Source organism: Dendropsophus ebraccatus, chromosome 3 (assembly GCF_027789765.1).
Source record: "Dendropsophus ebraccatus isolate aDenEbr1 chromosome 3, aDenEbr1.pat, whole genome shotgun sequence".
NCBI classification, from domain to species: domain Eukaryota; kingdom Metazoa; phylum Chordata; class Amphibia; order Anura; family Hylidae; genus Dendropsophus; species Dendropsophus ebraccatus.
The window spans coordinates 168,515,474-168,538,887 of record NC_091456.1 but is presented as its reverse complement, the minus strand read 5'-3'; the positions used below and the strand labels follow the sequence as shown (position 1 = coordinate 168,538,887).

The window sequence follows — 23,414 nt, the reverse complement described above, 5'->3', positions numbered from 1 at the left end:
ATAAAGACCTATAAGAGACAACTGAAAGGCTCAGTCTTCAGTCTTCATCTGTCCTCTCCTGAACTTTCTACTTAGCTGATTTATGACCAGATCAGGACATAAAAAAAAAAAGTTCAGGGAGGACAAGGGCTGGAGACGGGACCAGAAGCAGCATACTGCAGCCTGTACTATATGTACTATACAAATATACAAAGGCTATAGAAGGGGAACTAAGCAAAATTTTAATAAAGACCTATTGATTTTTTTTTTATGTATCATAATAAGAATAATGCAAGAATAATATCATTCATTCAAGAATTTTTCCCCTTTATCACTGGCCTCCTTCAGCAATAGACATAGTACTATTCTGTTACTACAACCCCACGGTGATTCCCCAGCTGTTTCCATATCAAACACCATTATAGATGACCGGTGCACACACAAATGTAAACTATGGTTATTACGTCATAACATTAATCTTTCTAATAAGAACATCTGTAATAAGAACGGGTGTAATGCTATCAGGCTTCAGTCAGTATCTATAAACCGATGATGTCATCAGATGTGGAAATCTCAGGGTATGTTCACACTAAATAGTCAGATTCCACATGGATTTTGCACAGGTTAAGTGAAATGCGCACAAAATCCTATTGATTTCAATTGAAAATTTATGACCATGTGCACACATAACATTTAAAGGGATATTTCTCTATTGATTATATCCATTCTATTTTCTAATTGATATTTTATGTACATTATTATAGGGGTGGCCTTCAGGCCTGAGCTGTTTTTGGCAACAGTTAGTAACATGTTTTACTGCATGTACATAGACACAATGGACAGGTGCTGTTTCATTGACAGGAATGGGAGAGGTTTGTGAACATGTTCTGTGACCTTTACAGTGACCAATACACAGGGAGGGGGAGGCTTCAACTACTGGTGTCACCTGTCGCTGCAGTGCTGTGCAGATCACTTTCCAGCAGTCTCTTCCTTATCATCAAAGACAGAACACGATAGCCCAGCTTAATTTTAAGCCTAGTGATGAGATAGAGAACTGCAAATCTACGTTGATGAGGATTGGCAAGGATTTTTCACAGGGACTTGAAGGGGGAAATTCAAAATACGTTATCGAAGTTTGACACGATAGACCAAAGAAAATGATAGTCATAGTGATGGCAAACATTCTTACTGTAGTAGTGTAATGGGATATTTGTAAGCTCTGACCCCCATCAAAAAACACCCTTTTAGTGCTAATTTTTAAAGGGATGTTCTGGTTTCAGGAAATAAAAAATCTTCCTTTTTGTATAACAAAAAATTCTCAAATTCTCAAATATATTTTGTGTATTGATTCTTAAAAAGAAACTCTAGTAAGATGTTTTTGTTTTCAAAGCAACTGGTACTATAAAGTTATATAGATTTGTAAATTACTTCTGTTTAAAAATCTCCTGTCTTCCAGTACTTATCAGCTGCTGTATGTCCTGCAGGAAGTGGTGTATTCTTTCCAGTCTGACACGGTGCTCTCTGCTGACACCTCTGTCCATGTCAGGAACTGTCCAGAGCAGTAGCAAATCTCCATAGAAAACCTCTTTTGCTCTGGACAGTTCCTGACATGGACAGAGGTGGCATCAGAGAGCACTGTATCAGACTGGAAAGAGTACACCACTTCCTGCAGGACATACAGCAGCTAATAAGTACTGGAGGATCGGAAATCTCAGTCTTTCCTTTATGACCTGTTCCCTGTTTATAGTCTGTTCCTGGCTTTGGCTTATACCTGTCAGATAAATCTCTCTGTGTAAACGCACCCTTAGGCTATGTTCACACAATGTATTTTTTCGTATTTCTACTGCCATTGTTGCTGATTGCAACAATGGCAGTTAATACTAAAAAATAAGTTTTATTGCTGTCTATGGGGTCCCGGCCGGAGCCTTTACACATAGAATACATTCCGGTCGGGACCCTTAGCGGCGCTGCAAACAACTGACACGTCAGTTTTTTGCGGCCGCTATTCATTGAATAGCGGCCGCAGAAAGCTCTGTCAGTGCACACTATGGAGCGAGCGGCTGCAAGCTTCATTGTGTGCTGTGGTGAGTTCTGATACGGGTGCGCGCTGATTCGACTCTGCGGGTCGAAAGATCATCTGGCCGGTACTGCAGTGCTGGTCGGGATGATCTTTTCAGAGATCGGCCGTTCCGTGACAGCGGCCGGTCTCTTACGCCATGTGAATATGGCCTAACACCTCATGCAGTCAGCTCTGCAATCTTCTAATTGAGTCTGCCACATGTCTGCCAGGTGAAGATCCCAGATCATCTATAAACACATCACCTCTGTAGTTATGTGTCCATATTACGGCCACAAGACCCAGACTGGCGGCTGCCATCCCATCTACAGCCTTACACCACAGCGTGTACAGTACATGGGAACACCTCCTAGGGCTATGTTCACACTCAGTATATTTTTTTGAGGCTCAAAAATTTCACAAGAAAAACAAGCCTCAAGCTTTTTTATGTATATTTGTTTATGGAAAGTTTTTTTTGAGCATTTTATGCAGATCAGATATATACTTCCAATCCTCGACACTTTTACGTGCCAAAAACTTCAACAACAAGCAAAATGGCCCATAACAAGCTGCGGACACTTCGTTTTACGGCCATAAAATGTGAACTCACATTGGGAAGAAAGACGCGCGTAAAATAAAAGTTTATTAGGCGTCAAATAGACATTTTACGCCTCGAAATACACTCGCAAAACTATGTGCGTACGTAGGCTGAGGAGCGGTGCACCCGTGAGTCCGTCACATGAAATCCACTGTCATCTATGAAGCCTATAGAGGGTTATGACATCATCTCATAGTGGTCACATGACATTTTATAGTATGGGCGTGTCTTCTGACTAGTTTCCCATAGCAACCAATCAGAGCGTGACTTTCATTTTCAAATCTGTACAGGCTTAACGTATTGGTTGCTATGACAACTGCACTGATGTTTACAGCAGGGTCACAGGGTGTAAGAGCAGGCTATAGGCTTATATGGAGGGTCTTTAGAATATAAAGACTACAGGGGTCTGCAGCTCTCTAGTTGTTTCAAAACTACAATTCCCATCAGGCTCAGGGAGAGTTGTAATTTTGCAACAGCTGGAAAGCCGCAGGTTACGTTTATATACATAAACAAACGGGAAGCCACGCCCAGGGCAGCAGGGGCGTGTCCTGGAGCGATGAGGCGCTCCACCACAAACACAGGTAGGCCCCGCCCTCTGACACTAGGGGGCGTGCTGTGATTTATATACACAATCTCCGCCGTCTCCATCCACTTCCATGCGGTGAGGCAGGAGCGTCCCCTCCCTCAGACACTAGGGGGCGGGCTGGGTAGCGCCGGTCCCGGAGCAGACGTCACGCCGTGCAGACTCCCGCAGCTGGGAGCTGGGATGCGCTGTCAGTGTGAGCGGAGGACGGAGGTGACGCATCCCGCGGACCGCACCGGGCACCGGCTATGTGAGTGATGGCGGAGGACGGGAGAGGACTGGCGGGAGAGGGGGCTGCTCCGGAGCCTGGGGGCATTGTGTACGGAGCGCCGTGTGAGGAGCGTGGGGGGGCGGCCTCTACCGTGAGACACGGAGCCGCTGCATCACTACCGGCGGCCGGGTGTTATATGGAGGGGACTGGGCTGTGGAATATATATATATATATGGAGGGGACTGTGCTGTGGAATATATATATATATGGAGGGGACTGTGCTGTGGAATATATATATATATGGAGGGGACTGGGCTGTGGAATATATATATATATGGAGGGGACTGTGCTGTGGAATATATATATATATATGGAGGGGACTGTGCTGTGGAATATATATATATATATGGAGGGGACTGGGCTGTGGAATATATATATATATGGAGGGGACTGGGCTGTGGAATATATATATATATGGAGGGGACTGGGCTGTGGAATATATATATATATATATATGGAGGGGACTGTGCTGTGGAATATATATAATATATATGGAGGGGACTGGGCTGTGGAATATATATAATATATATGGAGGGGACTGGGCTGTGGAATATATATAATATATATGGAGGGGACTGGGCTGTGGAATATATATAATATATATGGAGGGGACTGGGCTGTGGAATATATATAATATATATGGAGGGGACTGTGCTGTGGAATATATATAATATATATGGAGGGGACTGTGCTGTGGAATATATATAATATATATGGAGGGGACTGTGCTGTGGAATATATATAATATATATGGAGGGGACTGTGCTGTGGAATATATATATATGGAGGGGACTGTGCTGTGGAATATATATAATATATATGGAGGGGACTGGGCTGTGGAATATATATAATATATATGGAGGGGACTGGGCTGTGGAATATATATAATATATATGGAGGGGACTGGGCTGTGGAATATATATAATATATATGGAGGGGACTGGGCTGTGGAATATATATAATATATATGGAGGGGACTGGGCTGTGGAATATATATAATATATATGGAGGGGACTGGGCTGTGGAATATATATAATATATATGGAGGGGACTGGGCTGTGGAATATATATAATATATATGGAGGGGACTGGGCTGTGGAATATATATAATATATATGGAGGGGACTGGGCTGTGGAATATATATGGAGGGGACTGGGCTGTGGAATATATATTAGACATGTCACTGGAGAAGTGTTCGAGGGGATGTACATCTCACCTAGGTTATTACGTAGTGTGAGATGGTGAGTCCAGGAGGGATCTGTTGCTCAGCAGTGTTATGCTGCTGAGGCTAGGTTCACACTGCGTTTTCAGCATCCGTTTAACGCATCCGTTTTTAGCAAAAAACGCATGAAAAACGGATTGCAAAAAACATGCATCCGTTTTTCCATTGACTTCCATTATAAAAAAAAAAACCGGATCCGTTTTTTTTGGCGAACCAAAACGGACCAAAAAACGTTGCTGACCCTATTTTTCTGGACGTAAAAAAAAAACGGATCCGTTAAACGGATGCTGAAAACGCAGTGTGAACCTAGCCTGAGCTATTATTTATTGTTGCCGGGCCTGGATTTACATGGAATGGCAGGTAGGTTTGGTAGTGGGACTTGTCATTTCCTCCTCCCCCGATCCAGTTCGGGTTTTGGGATCAGGTGAGCTCTGACCCTAATCAGCCTGAGAGAGTATTGGTACTTTTACACGGAGCGATAATTCGCCCGATCGCACGATTTACGATTTTGAATAAACAATGTTTTTTTTTATAACGATCAGCGTTTAGACGGAACCATACATCGTACGGAAAAATCGTTTTGCGATCGTTTAAGCCTATCTCACACATAGGTGAAATCGTTGAAACACTGTTTACACTGAACGATCTGCAAATTTTTTGCGAATGATGATTTAAGAACATGTTGAAAGATCAAAATGAACGATTTATCGCTCGTCATTTGATCGTTCGCTGCGTTTACACGTACGATTATCGTTCGAATTCGACCGTTATCGTGCAAAAACGAACGATCAATTGTTCCGTGTAAAAGGACCATAAGGGCTTTTTTACACAGAAAGATTATCTGCCAAAGATTTGAAGCCAAAACAAGGAACAGACTATAAACAGAGACCAGGTCATAAAGAAAAGCCTGAGATTTCTCCTCTTTTCAAATCCAGTCCTGGCTTTGGCTTCAAATCTTTGGCAGATAATCTGTCAGATAATCTTTCTGTGTAAAAGGGCCCTAAAAGCTGTCACAGTGTGCAGGTGGTCGCTCTCAGCCAGGAGTGATCAGCCTGGGTGTGCTAATACACAGCCTGCGGTATCCAGGTGAAAGACGCTGTGTTATATAGTGTCAGATAGGTGAGAGAACCTTGAGGCAAGACCCTTTTGTTTGTTTTTGTTTCTTAAAAGCACGGTGCTGCTGTATTTCTGTTTGCTGGACGGTTTATGCTGCAAATAAATGCCAAGCTGATCTTTTATAAAGCCAAGTCTGCTGTGAACTGTGTCCAAACACACCCTCCCCCGGGAAGATCCCTAATATATATATATATATATATATACACACACACACAGCATAGTCCCCTAAGGCTATGTGGAAAACATGGACATAGTCGTTGGCTGTATCCATGTTTTCCAGACAACCTTCGAGCTTTATCCAACTTCAGCAGCCCAAGGTAATCAAATACCGAACGTTCGGATTGACCCGAACCCGGTTCGCTCATCTCTAATATATATATATAATATGTATACACGAAGGGGACTGTGCTGGGATGATTATTGGCAACTCTGTCAGTACAACTTCTCTGGTGTCTCCAGCTACTACAGATTGAGTATATAACCGGTCTGTATGTATTACATATATAGTACAGTGTATATATAACCGGTCTGTATGTATTACATATATAGTACAGTGTATATATAACCGGTCTGTGTGTATTATATATATAGTACAGTGTATATATAACCGGTCTGTGTGTATTATATATATAGTACAGTGTATATATAACCGGTCTGTGTGTATTATATATAGTACAGTGTATATATAACCGGTCTGTGTGTATTACATATAGTACAGTGTATATATAACCGGTCTGTGTGTATTATATATAGTACAGTGTATACATAACCGGTCTGTGTGTATTACATATAGTACAGTGTGTATATATAACCGGTCTGTGTGTATATATATAGTACAGTGTATATATAACCGGTTTGTGTATTACATATAGTACAGTGTATATATAACCGGTCTGTGTGTATTATATATAGTACAGTGTATATATAACCGGTCTGTGTGTATTACATATAGTACAGTGTATATATAACCGGTCTGTGTGTATTATATATAGTACAGTGTATACATAACCGGTCTGTGTGTATTACATATAGTACAGTGTGTATATATAACCGGTCTGTGTGTATTATATATAGTACAGTGTATATATAACCGGTCTGTGTATTACATATAGTACAGTGTGTGTATATATAACTGGTCTGTGTGTATTACATATAGTACAGTGTGTATTATATATAGTACAGTGTATATAGAACACGCTCTTTGCATGTATAGATAGCACAGTATATATAGAACACGCTCTTTGCATGTATAGATAGCACAGTATATATAAAACTTGTCTGTATATATAGAGTGCTCAGTGTGTGTATATATCACCAGTCTGTGTATATATAGAGCGCTCAGTGTGTGTAGATATATATCACCAGTCTGTATATATGTATAGAGCGCTCAGTGTGTGTATATATCACCAGTGTGTGTGTATATATAGAGCGCTCAGTGTGTATATATATTAGGATATGGCGTTGTGGTCCGACCCCTGGGACCCTCTGGCACATAGTCTCAGTAATGTGCCACTCTCCATTGCTGTGGAAGTTGTCCGGAGGTTGCAGTGTATATGGATGTAACGTAGAGATGTAGCAGAGCTGAGTTACCTGTGTACTACTTGTCTCTCCTTACTACATGTACCTGCAGTCCTATGTAAGAAGTAATGTAACATACTGGGGCATAATTAGTGATGTTGTTGGATACGTCACTATCACCTCAGAGACTCGCTCTACACCCAGGAGAGAGGGGTTTCCTATACATTGTGGTCGGACTGAACTTGATTATTTTTAATGCACAAAACTGTTGTCATTGGGTTTATAGCCGTGCCCCATTGTGACCCACAGAGCAGGCTCAGCTCTGCTACACGGCTAGAAGTCCAGTAATAATCCAGCTCTGCTACACGGCTAGGAGTCCAGTAATAATTCAGCTCAGTGTCGGCAGCCTATCCTGATGTGTGTGTGTGTGTGTATATATACATTGTGTCAGCGGATGCCGCAGAGCTGGTGGACGGGGCGAGGATCAGGGTGTGGGCCCCGGGAATGGATTCTGTAACCCGCCTTTTGTGCACAGAGAATGAATTGGTGTGATGGTGCCAGTCGGTGATCTATACATCCGATTCACCGCTGAGCTCCATGATATGTGCACAACTTATACTGAGGTAATATGTGCACAACTTATACTGAGGTCATTTGCCATCTGTACAACCTGACAGGACTGAGACCCTCTGGATCACAGGTGTCAAACTGCGGCCCTCCGGCTGTTATAAAACTACAACTCCCATCATGCCTGGACATGGCTTAGGCTTTCCAGGCATTGTGTGAACTGTGGTTTTATAGGAGATGGCAGGCAGCAGGTTCCCGGCTCTACATGGTAATATGGCTTCTCTCATCCTTTCTAATAGTCTAGAACAGGGATATCAGACTCTGGGCCTCCAGCTGTTATACAACTACAACTCCCATCATGCCTGAATAGCCAAACCTTTGGAGTTGTAGTTTCGCAGTAGCAGGAGAGTTTGACATCCCTGTTCTTGTTCTTTGATTAAGCAATTGTAACACTTCTCAGCTGAGAGCAGGACTAGCTATGTACAATGTATCAGTCTGGAGTCCAGGCTGTAGAGCTCACAGAGCATTGTCTAGACTGGATACAGTTGTATCACTTCTCAGCTGAGAGCAGGACTAGCTATGTACAATGTATCAGTCTGGAGTCCAGGCTGTAGAGCTCACAGAGCATTGTCTAGACTGGATACAATTGTATCCCTTCTCAGCTGAGAGCAGGACTAGCTATGTACAATGTATCAGTCTGGAGTCCAGGCTGTAGAGCTCACAGAGCATTGTCTAGACTGGATACAATTGTATCACTTCTCAGCTGAGAGCAGGACTAGCTATGTACAATGTATCAGTCTGGAGTCCAGGCTGTAGAGCTCACAGAGCATTGTCTAGCCTGGATACAATTGTAACACTTCTCAGCTGAGAACAGGACTAGCTATGTACAATGTATCAGTCTGGGGTCCAGGCTGTAGAGCTCACAGAGCATTGTCTAGACTGGATACAGTTGTTTCCTATGTAGAGGTTTGGTCTGTGTTCTCACCTGTACAGTAACTTATGATTAGAGTACCCCTTGTTATATTGGCAGTATATAGGGTTTTGTACCTGTTCTTCTCTCTATCAGTGGATAAGCTTTGCATTCGGTCTATTTTCCAGCATATACATTTTTGTTGTCATTTTGCGGGTTACAGACAGACTAAGGGTCCTATTCCACGGGCTGAGCAGGGCCTGATCAACGATGTAAGCGAGCGCTGATCTCCTTTACTGGGCCTATTCCACGGCCCGACAATCGTTACCGATGTCCTTGCAGCCCTTGTGTCATACATTGCCTGTCCAGACGCAGGTCTTCTCCTTCTCCCGGGGTCCCACGCAGCAGCATCAGCTTTGGAGCGGCCTGACTGAACTGACAGAACGCTCAGCCAATCACTGGCCGCGGCGATCCTGGCCAGTGATCGGCTGAGCATTCTGTCAGTTCAGACAGGCCGCTCCGAAGCTGATGCTGCCGCGCAGGACCGGGAGACGAAGACCTGCGCCTGCACAGGTAATGTATGATGTTTGTGAAATCGTCGGTAGCAATGTGCGAATGGCGACTGATTTTAGGTTTGAACCTAAATGAACGATCAGCTGATGACACAACCATCGGCTTCTCGTTCTTTCTATTCTATGGAGTGATAATCGGCCAAATCGCGTTGATTCGGCCGGTTATCGCTCCGTGGAAAAGGCCCCAAAGCCGAGTCTTTCCTACTGTTTGTGCCAAGATGTCCACGTGCAGTATAATACACTAGTATATACCTAAACACAGGCAGCTTTATCCATGGGAATGGAGTCTTCCTGCCTCTCAATGTATTTCCCCCTATATCATGGTGTATACTAGGGATGGGGAACCCTCCAGCTGTGGCAAAACTACAATTCCCATCGGGCCTTGGTCCAGTAATGATGGGAATTTGTAGTTTTGGTGGACTGCAGATTCCCCATCCCTGATGTATAGAAAGCTCAGCCACAGACATGATGGAAACGTCTAATCTAATAATTTCTGGTGGATCCAGACTCTCGGATGTGTTTATGACAGTGTATTCCTGTAATTCCGCGCCCTCCGTGCCAATGTAGCAGAGTGGAATTTGTTAGGCTGCTTACAGTAACACTCCTTTAACCCTGTGCTGCCGGGTTATTACATCCCCCAGGTCACTGGATTATAGGATATATAGCTTGGTTCTCTTCTCCATTGTGTGCTGGATTATGTGATTGTCTCTATGCTGGGTATACAGGATAACACTCTATGTATTATTTCGGCTGTGTAAATCCTTCACAGATTGGGGCCGTGTAGCCCTAGACTTCGGGATTAACCCCATCATTCACTTTCTACATATAATCCAGTCTGGTATATCTCTTACTTACTGTATCTGAGGATGGAGCGGGGACTTAAATCATTTCCTCCCCCTTTTTAATTTTATTTTATAGTTTTTGTTCTTTTCCATCCCGTTTCCTGGAGGATCCCTACATTTACCCTAAATCTGGATAACCTCCTCCTTTCTATTATCGTATTTTCCTAATTTTGCTCTCATGCATTGAGATGATCAGAGCCGAGGTAAAAGGTAGAGCCTGCCTTTAGATGGGGTATTACTGTGCAGAACAACAGTGCTCTGTGTGCAGCTGTGTGTGTAGGGGGGGTATCCTGTTAGGGCCCTATTACACGGGACGATTATTGTGCAAAAATCGTTATATTATTAGAATTTAAATGATAATCGTTCTGTGTAATTGCAGACAGCGATCGATAAATCGTTTGTCGTTGATTTAGATCTGAACCTAAAATTATCGCTAATCGTTCGCTGTAATTCCACATTCGTTCGCTCAAGTCCCGCATTTGTTTACTAATCGTTCAGAGTAATTGCACATTGTTCATTGTTTTGCTGGGATCTGAAGGAGTAATAGTAACAGTGGTAGTAATGATCGTAACTAAGGACCATCGTTCTGTGTAATATGGTGAACGATTTCAGGTTAACGATGAACAATCTCCTTTGCGATCGTTTATCATTAGTCGTTAATCGTTTAAAATCGCTCCGTGTAATAGGACCCTTACTCCACCTATTATACATCCAGCAGGTAGAGGCCTCAAGTGATGCTTCAGATTGACTGGATCAGTGAAACGCTTTGAGGGTAGCTTCACACGTACCCGATCCGCAGCGGATTTAACGCTGCAAGTTGCGGATTGATGTAGTGTGAAGGTCTATGGAGGTTACATATTCGCTGTGGAATTTTCATTCCACTGCGGATATGTAAGCCGGCCCCTTTTAACCCCCGCAGCCCCCAGCCCGGAGCATATATTACCTGCTAGGCGTCGCAGCTGTGTGTGAGGCTCCCTACTCCCGTCGGTCCCCATCAGCCAATCAGTGCTGCCGTGGGGTCGAGCAGGTAATGGATGCTGCGGGATGCAGGGGTTAAAGGGGCCGGGTCGCTTACTGGCAGCGGAATGAAAATTTTGCTGCAAACTCGCAGTGTGAAATCCCCTGTGGGTCCGGTATGTGTGAAGCTACCCTAAAGACTTTGTATAAGTGCCCATACACCTTCACTAGCTGGCATTATTAGATATATATTATAAGATATTTACCCCCTCCCCCATAGACCTGAACCATCATGAGGTCTTAATAGGGGGTAAGCCGCTGCCAGACACCTCTGACTATGATTAGAGATGAGCGAACCGGGTTCGGGTTTGAGTCCATCCGAACCCGAACGTTCGGTATTTGATTAGCGGTGGCTGCTGAACTTGGATAAAGCTCTAAGGTTGTCTGGAAAACATGGATACAGCCAATGACTATATCCACGTTTTCTACATAGCCTTAGGGCTTTATCCAACTTCAGCAGCCACCGCTAATCAAATGCATAAAGTTCGGGTTCGGATAGACTCGAGCATGCTCCAGGTTCGCTCATCTCTAACTATGATTTATCTCCCTGAAAACAAAAGCATCAGGTAGTAGTGTTGAGCAGATCTGTCAAAATGTTTGGGTTCAGCAATGTTCTCTGATCTTGAACGCTCGGTGTTTGATTCCCAATGGCTGCAGAAGTTTGATGCCGCCCAAGAACCAGAAAACATCAATACAGCATATGTTCCCACAATGTATCTCTTTTTGACCAGAACGGCTTTTGTTACCGATTTAAAAGAGTGGCCGTTTTTGTCGTAAAAAAAATAATTAAAATAGTGGCCGTTCTTGGGGCTGTCTTGCGGCCGTCGTGTGAGAATGAATGCTTAAATGAGTCTCAGTCACACCCATACGGCGGCTGGATTGCAGTGATTTTAAAATGAGGTTTATCCGGCCAATAATGCAGTATTGGCTGGATAAACATGTAAAACTGAGGCTGTTCTTTGTACATAGCGTGAACATGGTCTATGGCTGAGGTCATGTTTTCTATGTCTCCCTATGGCGGCATCCAACTTCTGCAACTGTGGCCGAAGAATACTATATTGTACAGTCAGCCAGTCCCACCATAACCTGCAGAGTCTGAGAACCTTTCACTAAAGTGTTTGGGGACCATAATATATAAACAATTGTATCACTTCTCAGCTCAGAGCAGTACTAGCTGTGTACAATGTATCAGTCTGGGGTCCAGGCTGTAGAGCTCACAGAGCATTGTCTAGACTGGATACAATTGTATCACTTCTCAGCTGAGAGCAGGACTAGCTATGTACAATGTATCAGTCTGGAGTCCAGGCTGTAGAGCTCACAGAGCATTGTCTAGACCAGTGTTTCTCAACCTTTTCAGGCCAAGTACCCCCATGCGACAAGATGCTCCAGCCGAGTACCCCCAACGATGCCATCCATTAATAACATTGCCCAGGGTAGATTTACATGTATGTTTCACAGCAAAATCCACTGCGATACTCTGTACTGTTATGGCCTATGGCTCTGCATTCTCACAGAGGATTTTCTATCTGCTGCGAGAATGTAGCCGCTGCCTATTTACCTAATTAGCTGCCGGCCCTTAACAGATCATACTTACCTCCCTGTACTCCCACCTGCTTCTCTGGCTCCCAGCTCACTGACAGCCCGCTCATCCAATCAGTGGCTACGGTGGGACTGTGCACTGATTGGCTGAGCAGGCTGTCAGTAAACCGGGTGCCAGAGAAGCAGGTGGGATATATCCCACAGAGATGGATATGTCCCCCTGGAGCCAGATACTTCCCCCCATGTAGTCAAGAGGCCTTCTTCTATGTAGCCAGATATCTCCCCCATGTAGTCAGATACCTCCGCCATGTGGTCAAGAGGCCTTCTTCTATGTAGCCAGATATCTCTCCTATGTAGCCAGATACCCCTTATATGTAGCAAGATATCTCCCCATGTAGCCGGATACCTCCTCATGTAGTCAGATACCTCCCCCCATGTAGCCAGATATCTCCCCTATGTAGCCAGATACCCCTTATATGTAGACAGATACCTCCCACCATGTAGTCAGATACCTCCCCCATGTAGCCAAATACTTCCTCCCATGTAGTCAGATACCTCCCCCATGTAGTCAGATACCTCTCTCCCATGTAGCCAGATACCTCTCTCCCATGTAGCCAGATACCTCTCCCCCATGTAGCCAGATACCTCTCCCCCATGTAGCCAGATACCTCTCCCCCATGTAGCCAGATACCTCTCCCCCATGTAGCCAGATACCTCTCCCCCATGTAGCCAGATACCTCTCCCCCATGTAGCCAGATACCTCTCCCCCATGTAGCCAGATACCTCTCCCCCATGTAGCCAGATACCTCTCCCCCATGTAGCCAGATACCTCTCCCCCATGTAGCCAGATACCTCTCCCCCATGTAGCCAGATACCTCTCCCCCATGTAGCCAGATACCTCTCCCCCATGTAGCCAGATACCTCTCCCCCATGTAGCCAGATATCTCCCCCATGTAGTCAGATATCTCCCCCATGTAGTCAGATATCTCCCCCATGTAGTCAGATATCTCCCCCATGTAGTCAGATATCTCCCCCATGTAGTCAGATATCTCCCCCATGTAGTCAGATATCTCCCCCATGTAGTCAGATATCTCCCCCATGTAGTCAGATATCTCCCCCATGTAGTCAGATATCTCCCCCATGTAGTCAGATATCTCCCCCATGTAGTCAGATATCTCCCCCATGTAGTCAGATATCTCCCCCATGTAGTCAGATATCTCCCCCATGTAGTCAGATATCTCCCCCATGTAGTCAGATATCTCCCCCATGTAGTCAGATATCTCCCCCATGTAGTCAGATATCTCCCCCATGTAGTCAGATATCTCCCCCATGTAGTCAGATATCTCCCCCATGTAGTCGGATATCTCCCCCATGTAGTCGGATATCTCCCCCATGTAGTCGGATATCTCCCCCATGTAGTCGGATATCTCCCCCATGTAGTCGGATATCTCCCCCATGTAGTCGGATATCTCCCCCATGTAGTCGGATATCTCCCCCATGTAGTCGGATATCTCCCCCATGTAGTCGGATATCTCCCCCATGTAGTCAGATATCTCCCCCATGTAGTCAGACATCTCCCCCATGTAGTCAGATATCTCCCCATGTAGTCAGATACCTCCCCCTATGTAGTCAGATACCTCCCCCATCTAGCCAGATACCTACCCCCTTGCAGCCAGACATCTCCCCATGTAGTTAATATACCTCCTTCTATAGCCAGATACCTCCCCATGTAGCCATATATCACTTTTCATTTTCCTCTCCATCTGGCCCAGACCACCATGATGATTTCTTGCAGCTACAATTTACCTCTTGCCAGAGAACCTGCCAAACATCTTAGGCGTCACAGTTTTCCTTTAACTTCCCTCCCTTTTTCCTACCTATAGGCTCCCATACAGTAATAATTTCGCTGTTTGGTGTAATGCGCTGTAAAGTGAGTAGGTGTGTGGGTTGTCCCCGTATTTAGGATCCCTCATTTAAAAATATTTCCTTCTATGACCCCCCCATATAGTAATAATGCCTCCTGCCCTGTCCCCATAGTAATGCCCACCATTCTACTCCCTCCCCCTCCTGCCCCAACAAACAACAAAAAAAATTCATACTCACGTTATCCGCCCATGGAGGGGATCTTCCTCTCTTCTCCAGCCTCTGAGCCACAAGGAGATTAAGGGGAGAGTAAGGTCTGAGGGGGAAAAGAAGGAAAGAGGAGGATAGAGGAGGTGAAGAGGGAGAGGAAGAGAGAGAAGGTGAAGGGGGAGAGGAAGAGAGAGGAGGTGAAGAAGGGAGAGGAAGAGAGGAGGTGAAGGGGGGAGAGGAAGACAGGGGAGAGAGGAGGTGATGGGGGAGAGGAAGACAGGGAAGAGAGTAGGTGAAGAAAGGAGAGGAAGACAGGGGAGAGAGGAGGAAAGGAGGAGAGTGGTGATGGGGGTGAGAGAAGGTGATGAGGGGTGAGAGGAGGTGGAGGGGGTACAGAGGAGATGATGGGGGTAGGGAGGAGATGATGGTGGTAGAGAGGAGGAGTCAACTATTAGCACACACCTGTTAGCATCATGTGATGTTTTTCTCCTCCCTTTTGGGGGGCGTATCCCTTGTAACATACTGGTCATATCCTCTTATAAAAGCTTGTAATATTCAGTATAAATTTGCCATGATGAAGGGACCAGTGTCCTGAAACGTGTCGGAGTGTTTTCTATTGTTATGTTTGGATTTTAAGAGGATTTCTAATAAAGACTTTACATTTTACTTGGAGCTGTGGACTTCCACTTTTTACGTAGAGAGGTGATGATGGGGGTAGAGAGGAGGTGGAGGGGGTAGAGAGGAGGTGGAGGGGGTAGAGAGGAGGTGGAGGGGGTAGAGAGGAGGTGGAGGGGGTAGAGAGGAGGTGGAGGGGGTAGAGAGGAGGTGGAGGGGGAGAGAGGAGGTGGAGGGGGGAGAGAGGTGATGATGGGGGTAGACAGGAGGTGGAGGGGGTACAGAGGTGATGATCGGGTTAGAGAGGAGGTGGAGGGGGTACAGAGCTGATGATGGGGGAAGAGAGGTGATGATGGGGGTAGAGAGGAAGTGGAGGGGGGAGAGAGGTGATGATGGGGGTGGAGAGGTGATGATGGGGGTACAGAGGAGGTGGAGGGGGGAGAGAGGTGATGATGGGGGTACAGAGGTGATGATGGGGGTAGAGAGGAGGTGGAGGGGGAGAGAGAGGAGGTGGAGGGGGGAGAGAGGTGATGGGGGTAGAGAGGAGGTGGAGGGGGGAGAGAGGTGATGATGGGGGTACAGAGGTGATGATGGGCGTAGAGAGGTGATGATGGGGGTAGAGAGGAGGTGGAGGGGGGAGAGAGCTGATGATGGGGGTACAGAGGTGATGATGGGCGTAGAGAGGTGATGATGGGGGTAGAGAGGAGGTGGAGGGGGGGAGAGAGCTGATGATGGGGGTACAGAGGTGATGATGGGCGTAGAGGTGATGATGGGGGTGGAGAGGAGGTGGAGGGGGGAGAGAGCTGATGATGGGGGTAGAGAGGAGGTGGAGGGGGGAGAGAGCTGATGATGGGGGTACAGAGGTGATGATGGGCGTAGAGAGGTGATGATGGGGGTAGAGAGGAGGTGGAGGGGGGAGAGAGGTGATGATCGGGGTACAGAGGAGGTGGAGGGGGGAGAGAGGTGATGATGGGGGGTACAGAGGAGGTGGAGGGGGGAGAGGTGATGATGGTGGTACAGAGGAGGTGGAGGGGGGGGGAGAGGTGATGATGGGGGTAGAGAGGAGGTGGAGGGGGGAGAGAGGTGATGATGGGGGTAGAGAGGAGGTGGAGGGGGGAGAGAGGTGATGATGGGGGTAGAGAGGAGGTGGAGGGGGGAGAGAGGTGATGATGGGGGTAGAGAGGAGGTGGAGGGGGGAGAGAGGTGATGATGGGGGTACAGAGGTGATGATGGGGGTAGAGAGGAGGTGGAGGGGGGAGAGAGGTGATGATGGGGGTAGAGAGGAGGTGGAGGGGGGAGAGAGGTGATGATGGGGGTACAGAGGTGATGATGGGGGTAGAGAGGAGGTGGAGGGGGGAGAGAGGTGATGATGGGGGTACAGAGGTGATGATGGGGGTAGAGAGGAGGTGGAGGGGGGAGAGAGGTGATGATGGGGGTACAGAGGTGATGATGGGGGTAGAGGGGAGGTGGAGGGGGGAGAGAGGTGATGATGGGGGTACAGAGGTGATGATGGGGGTAGAGAGGAGGTGGAGGGGGGAGAGGGCTGATGATGGGGGTACAGAGGTGATGATGGGCGTAGAGAGGTGATGATGGGGGTAGAGAGGAGGTGGAGGGGGGAGAGAGGTGATGATGGGGGTAGAGAGGAGGTGGAGGGGGGAGAGAGCTGATGATGGGGGTACAGAGGTGATGATGGGCGTAGAGAGGTGATGATGGGGGTAGAGAGGAGGTGGAGGGGGGAGAGAGCTGATGATGGGGGTAGAGAGGAGGTGGAGGGGGGAGAGAGGTGATGATGGGGGTAGAGAGGAGGTAGAGGGGGGAGAGAGGTGATGATGGGGGGATTCGTCCCCAGGCTTCCGCATATCCTCCTGGAGCCCCCGGCTGGACGCTGCAACCCGATCCGGGAGCCGCGGGGGAAGAGCGTGAGGCTGCCTGGGGACGAATCCCGAACAGGCTGCCTGAGGTGACCCGGCGGAGAGGAGATGCGGCGGCAGGCTGTTGTCCACGCAGGCGGCCGGACCAGCAGGGCCTCAGAGACAGTGAGTTGAGAGGCTGCTGGTTTGTGACCTCGGACTTCATCCTTCCCCCAGCAGCCTCACCATGTCCTGTACCCCACAGAAAGCTGGTAAGGTTGCTGCTGGGGGAAGGATGTGAGACAAGCGGCGGGGATAGGTGCCAGGACACTGCTGGGTGATAGCAGTGTCCCGGCACCCAAAATATTTTCTCCCCCCACCTCCCGGCGTACCCCCTCAGCCTGCGGCGCGTACCTCCTGGGGTACGCGTACCGCAGGTTGAGAAACACTGGTCTAGACTGGATACAATTGTATCAATTCTCAGCTGAGAGCAGGACTAGCTATGTACAATGTATCAGTCTGGGGTCCAGGCTGTAGAGCTCACAGAGCATTGTCTAGACTGGATACAATTGTATGACTTCTCAGCTGAGAACAGGACTAGCTATGTACAATGTATCAGTCTGGAGTCCAGGCTGTAGAGCTCACAGAGCATTGTCTAGACTGCATACAACTGTATCACTTCTCAGCTGAGAGCAGGACTAGCTATGTACAATGTATCAGTCTGGGGTCCAGGCTGTAGAGCTCACAGAGCATTGTCTCTGTGGTGTGTGCTGCGTTTTTTTCCTCTTAGTAAAGGACAATCGATGGTTAAAGCGATAAAATGTTACTCGGCACATGATTTATATTAACCAGTAAGTATTTGTGCCTCTCCACCTATATAAATCTGTAACTTTCATGAGTTACTGACTAATCCTCTTTGTGTAATGAATGTGGCCAGTAAGTGGCTGTGGTGTAGCCGGAGGGCTGGGGGCCTCTGTTACACCTCCTGTCGCAGGCACAGTGTAGCGGGTCATTTCTTATTACATTTCTCAATGTCATTGTTAGTAGTGAAACTGCAGATGTAAGTAGAGGAGATCATAATAAATCTTTTCTAAGGGAGGCTGCGGATTAATAAAACATGGCTGCTTTCTTGCATAAACAGCGCCACACCTGTCCATAGGCTGTTTCTGGAATTGTAGCGTCTAAATGAATGGGCCCCCCTGACCTGTATAAGGTGAAAGGCCTTATATCCGCACTGTTGGCACGTCTCTGTATCTTCACCCTCATTGTATAATTTCATATCCGCTTCTCGGTGTGTTTAGGGAAGAGCTTTTCCTTCTTCCTGTTAGCACAGATATTAGACTCGGCCGGGCGCTGCCCATAACGTTGGCATCGGTGCGGCTTATTAGCATTACTGCTGCCATGTTTACAGATTCCAAAAATGCCCTGGGCCCTCCCGATGCCGTTACATCACCTTCGAGGGCTCTCATTCCTTACACCAAGCAGTTTGACATGGTTTTAAGTGTATACAAGTGCTTGGATGTTTGCATGATGACCGTGTCCTTATAGAAATTGTGAGAATTTTCCCATGAAAAGTATGTGGGAAATTGGTACCTGCTGCACTATAAGCTGTGTTCAGTGTATCAGTCTGAACTAATATATAATTTATTTTATTTTTTTTCCCGTGCACAGCTCTCTTGCAGGCCTATGTGTCTCCATAGTAACAGACAGCAAACAAACCCTGTTTAGTCTGATCCTGCAGTCACAGTATAGTCCCTACCATCCCCACCCTTCTGGATATATTTCCCCATGTCAGGAACTGTCCAGAGCAGGAGAAATTTTCTATGGGGATTTGCTACAGCTCTGGACAGTTCCTGACATGGACAGAGGTGGCAGCAGAGAGCACTGTGTCAGAATAGTAAGAATATACCAATTCCTGTAGAACATGCAGCAGCTGATAAGTACTGGAACACTGGAGATTTTTTTTTAATACATGTAAACTACAAATTTGTATAACTTTCTGACACCAGTTATTTTGAAAGAACTTTTCACTGGAGTTCCCCTTTAAGGTGTCTGGATGCAGCTTCCTCCCCTTTTAGAACAGATGCGTGCCCAGCTAAGCTGAGCGTGTCAGTGTATAGGGAGGGGCGGGTGAGGAATGATCACTTTTTAGCTGACCAGGCGTTTAGTTGATTCCTATGTGTTGATGTGGGTTGGGGAGAGGATACTAGACGGATATGTGAAGTGTACAGCTTGGCCTAAGCCGAGAATAGCCGGGGAGATATATATCAGTATATCCCTAATATGTTTATGACTGCTGTATATTCATTGTCTGCAGTATACAGCTCTCCGGTTATGACCATTGATCCTGCTCTTTCCCCGCTCAGCAATGATCACACTCCTGCTCTGTACATGGCTCGGTCAGCGTCGCTGGATTTGCTGAGTGTTCCAGAAATTTGCTTTCCATTGTTCCTCTGTCCTGTATATTGTGTCCCTGTGATGATTTAGAGATTGGGGGGTGATATGTAGGCTCTAGCTTATGTCCAGCTATGGATAATAGTACATTATTATTGTCGTTTTTATTTGCACCTTTGAAGTTCACAGAACCCCTTTTTAGCACTGGCTGGGCATGATGGGAATTGTAGTTGTGCGAGAGCTGGAGGGCCGCAGGTTTCCCATCTCTAAACTAGGTGATCATAACAAATAGCGGGCAGTTAAGTCATGTTGCAATGCGATCGCCAGAGACAGGTAAGTATGACTCCATGACTGCTATATGTAGCCTGTAGACAGTATGACATAGCTATACACATATAAATGTAACCTAAAATAGTGCCAACTAATTGTCCTGCAAAAAACGAGCCCTAGTGAGTATATAAAATATAGTTAAAACATATAAAAATGTTATAGCTCTCAGAACAATAACATTCATTGTGTCTGTAGGATGACTAGGAAATGTAAGGTTGTGGGTGGTCACATGCCTGTATACCCCTCATTGTTAAAGGGGTTATTCAGTGCTACAAAAACATGGCCACTTTTCCCCCTCTCTTGTCTCCAGTTCAGGTGCGGTTTGCAATTAAGCTCCATTTACTTCAACGGAACTGAGTTTCAAAACCCCACCCAATCTGGAGACAACAGTGGGGGGAAAGTGGCCATGTTTTTGTAGCGCTGGAAAACCCCTTTTTAATTAGAAAAATAAAAACTACATCTTACCCCCTGAAAGCTAGGTCTCACCCAGATTTGTCAGCAGAGAAATCTACATGTTTATATCTGATTACTACAACAATAAAAATCTAAAAATTGCAACTTCATTCCCCCCCCCCCCCAAAAAAAAATTAAATTAAAAAAAAAATTATATATATTTTTATATATATATATATATATATAATATATAATTTTTTATATATATATATATATATTTTTTTTTATATATATATATATATATATATATATATATATATATATATATATGTGTGTGTGTGTATATATATATATATATATATATATATATATATATATATATATATATATTAGTGTGTGTGTGTACAATGTATGAGGGAAGGGTTTGGATTTTCCAAATGTGGAGATGAAACCTGCTTTCGCCTCAATCGGTTAAATATAGATCATAGCCGTCATCACATCCTATAGAAGACGTCATCCAGATGACTCAGGGATTTGCCCCCTCTTGTTGCCCTTGCGTTCATGACTTTTCCCACCAGTCCAGGGATGTAACAACCTGTGTGGATGCAGCAATGTCCGTCACGTTGTTGTTTTCCTAGTAAAATGATCCCGGTCCCGATAAGTGGCCTTTCCCTCCCCTGTAGTTTATTCGAGGTGACATTTGTCACCCCTTTCCAGGAATAGCTTCTGTCTATGAAGAACATTAGATAACGTCAGTGACAAGCTGAGTGCTAACACATGGCCGTTGCTGGACGGACCCCCTACTAAATATAGGCCGTGATGAAATCCAGGCGTCCATCCATAACCCGTACCTGATCCTCCTCATCACATCCAGAGCCATTTCTTACTTCTCCAGCATAAATCTCTATCAGTCTCTCCCTTTGTTTGGTGGGAAAAACCCGCCGGGACCGAGCGTCTAGTCTAGATGATAATGATATTTTGTCTCTCCTGCTTTTCCCTTCTGTTTCGTCCTGCTGAGTCCCTTGAGTTTCCATCTTTGCACTGAGATCCGCACCCTCTGTGACAGGAGAGTGAGGATAGTCTGCAGGTTTTCCTATGGATATTAATAACCTCTCTATGTATAATAAAATGTGTTATCCTCCTCTTCCTTAAAGGGGTACTCCAAAGGGGAAAAATTCAAATCAACTGGTGTCAAAGTTAGAAAAATTTTTAATTTACTGATTAAAAATCTCCAGTCTTCCAGTACTTATCAGGTGCTGTATGTCCTGCAGGAAGTAATGTATTCTTTTCAGTCTGACACGGTGCTTTCTGCTGCCACCTCTGTCCATGTCAGGAACTGTCCAGAGCAGGAGAGGTTTTCTATAGGGATTTGCTACTGCTCTGGACAGTTCCTGACATGGACAGAGGTGGCAGCAGAGAGCATTGTGTCAGACTTGAAAGAATACACTACTTTCTGAAGGACATATAGCAGTTGGTAGGTACTGTAAGACTGGAGAATTAAAAAAAAAAAAAAGGAAATTACAAATCTATATAACTTGCTGGTACCCCTTTTAAAGAGAACCTGTCTGCTCATAACTTAGAGATGGATGGGATTAGAGATGATCAAATCAGTTGGGCGTAAATCAAATTCATCATAAATTTCCCAAAAATTGTCAATTCACAAAATCTGCAACTTTTGGGATTTAACATTTTTCTTTTTTTTTCAAATTTAAAGTTAAAAAAATAAAAAAATTGCAAATAGTTTAATGAAAAGAATGAAGAATATGAAAGAACTTCTGATAAAGAGCTAACCTGGGCGGTTATTTAGCCATTATGTTAAGAGGTTAGGAATAGCAGGGATTTGGGTGAATCGTCCAGTATGTTTATGCTTGGTGCTTCAGGAAATGGAGCGTAACAAGGACACCCATTGTAATCGGAGGAAGTTTGTGCCGTCCCTCCTTATCAATGGGAGCTCTGTCCGGTCCAGGAGCCACGGCCGGTGTCAGGTATCCTGCCCAGTATAGGCTATATGTAGTGGATACCCCCACGTAACCAACCTTCCTTCTAATACAGTGTTCTCCACCTCGTGACTCCAGATTTAGCAAAACTTCCACCAAGCCCTGTCTGTTGAAGGCTGTCAGGGCATGATGGGAGTTGTGGTTTTGCAACAGCCGCAGAGCCAGAGGTTGGGGAGCACTTGATGGGAATCAGCATTGATCTCTCGCCTCTCAGTTGGGTCCTCGTTCCATAGCTCAGTATATGCAGTTGTTTTCCATCTATACAACATGGGAATAATACTGCAATACTGACCCATTCTTTATGTCCGGATTCTCATGGACCCCTGAGGTTCTGCTTTACTGACAGCTGATCAGACAGCCTTGTTCCCACAATGTGGCGGCAGGAAGCAGGACCTCGCTGAAGCCATGGAGGAAATCAGATTATTCCTCCAGAAAATGCAAGTCCTCCTCCTCCATAATTTATTTTTATCATCTTGCATTCAGTATTGAAGGTTCAAGTGGAGAGAAAATATTTTTTAAAGCGCCAGTGTTGTATACAGTGGGGAAAATAAGCAATTCATATACTGCTGTAGTTTTTCCACCCACATAAAATGTGTGTAATTTATGGTAGGTACACTACACTTGTGAGAGGGGGAAAAAAAATTACATTGTGTGATATTTTATAAATAATTATTTAGCATTTTGATCACCAACTAACCAGCAAGTATTCTGCTTCTCGTAGACCTGTTAGATTCTCTATAAGAAGCTTTATGGTGTGTTTACACAGACAGATTTATCTGACACATTTTTTAAGCCAAAGCCAGGAATGGATTTGAAAAGAGGAGAAATCTCAGTCTTTCCTTCATGACCTGTTCCCTGTGTATAATCTGTTCCTGACTTTGGCTTCAAGGATCTGTCAGATAAATCTCTCTCGGTGTAAACTCACCCTTAGCTACTCTGCACTCATTACCTGTAGTAACTGCACCTGTTTG

General features: G+C 45.5%; 1 protein-coding gene across 1 annotated transcript in view; it reads left to right on the top strand.

The window, feature by feature from the left end:
* Positions 1–3,305: 3,305 nt before the first annotated feature.
* Positions 3,306–23,414, top strand: part of LIFR (LIF receptor subunit alpha) — a 61,060-nt gene continuing 40,951 nt past the window's right edge. The window contains exon 1 of the mRNA XM_069963091.1: positions 3,306–3,466. The gene's annotated coding sequence lies outside the window, so the exon portion shown is untranslated. The remainder of the gene's footprint in view (positions 3,467–23,414) is intronic.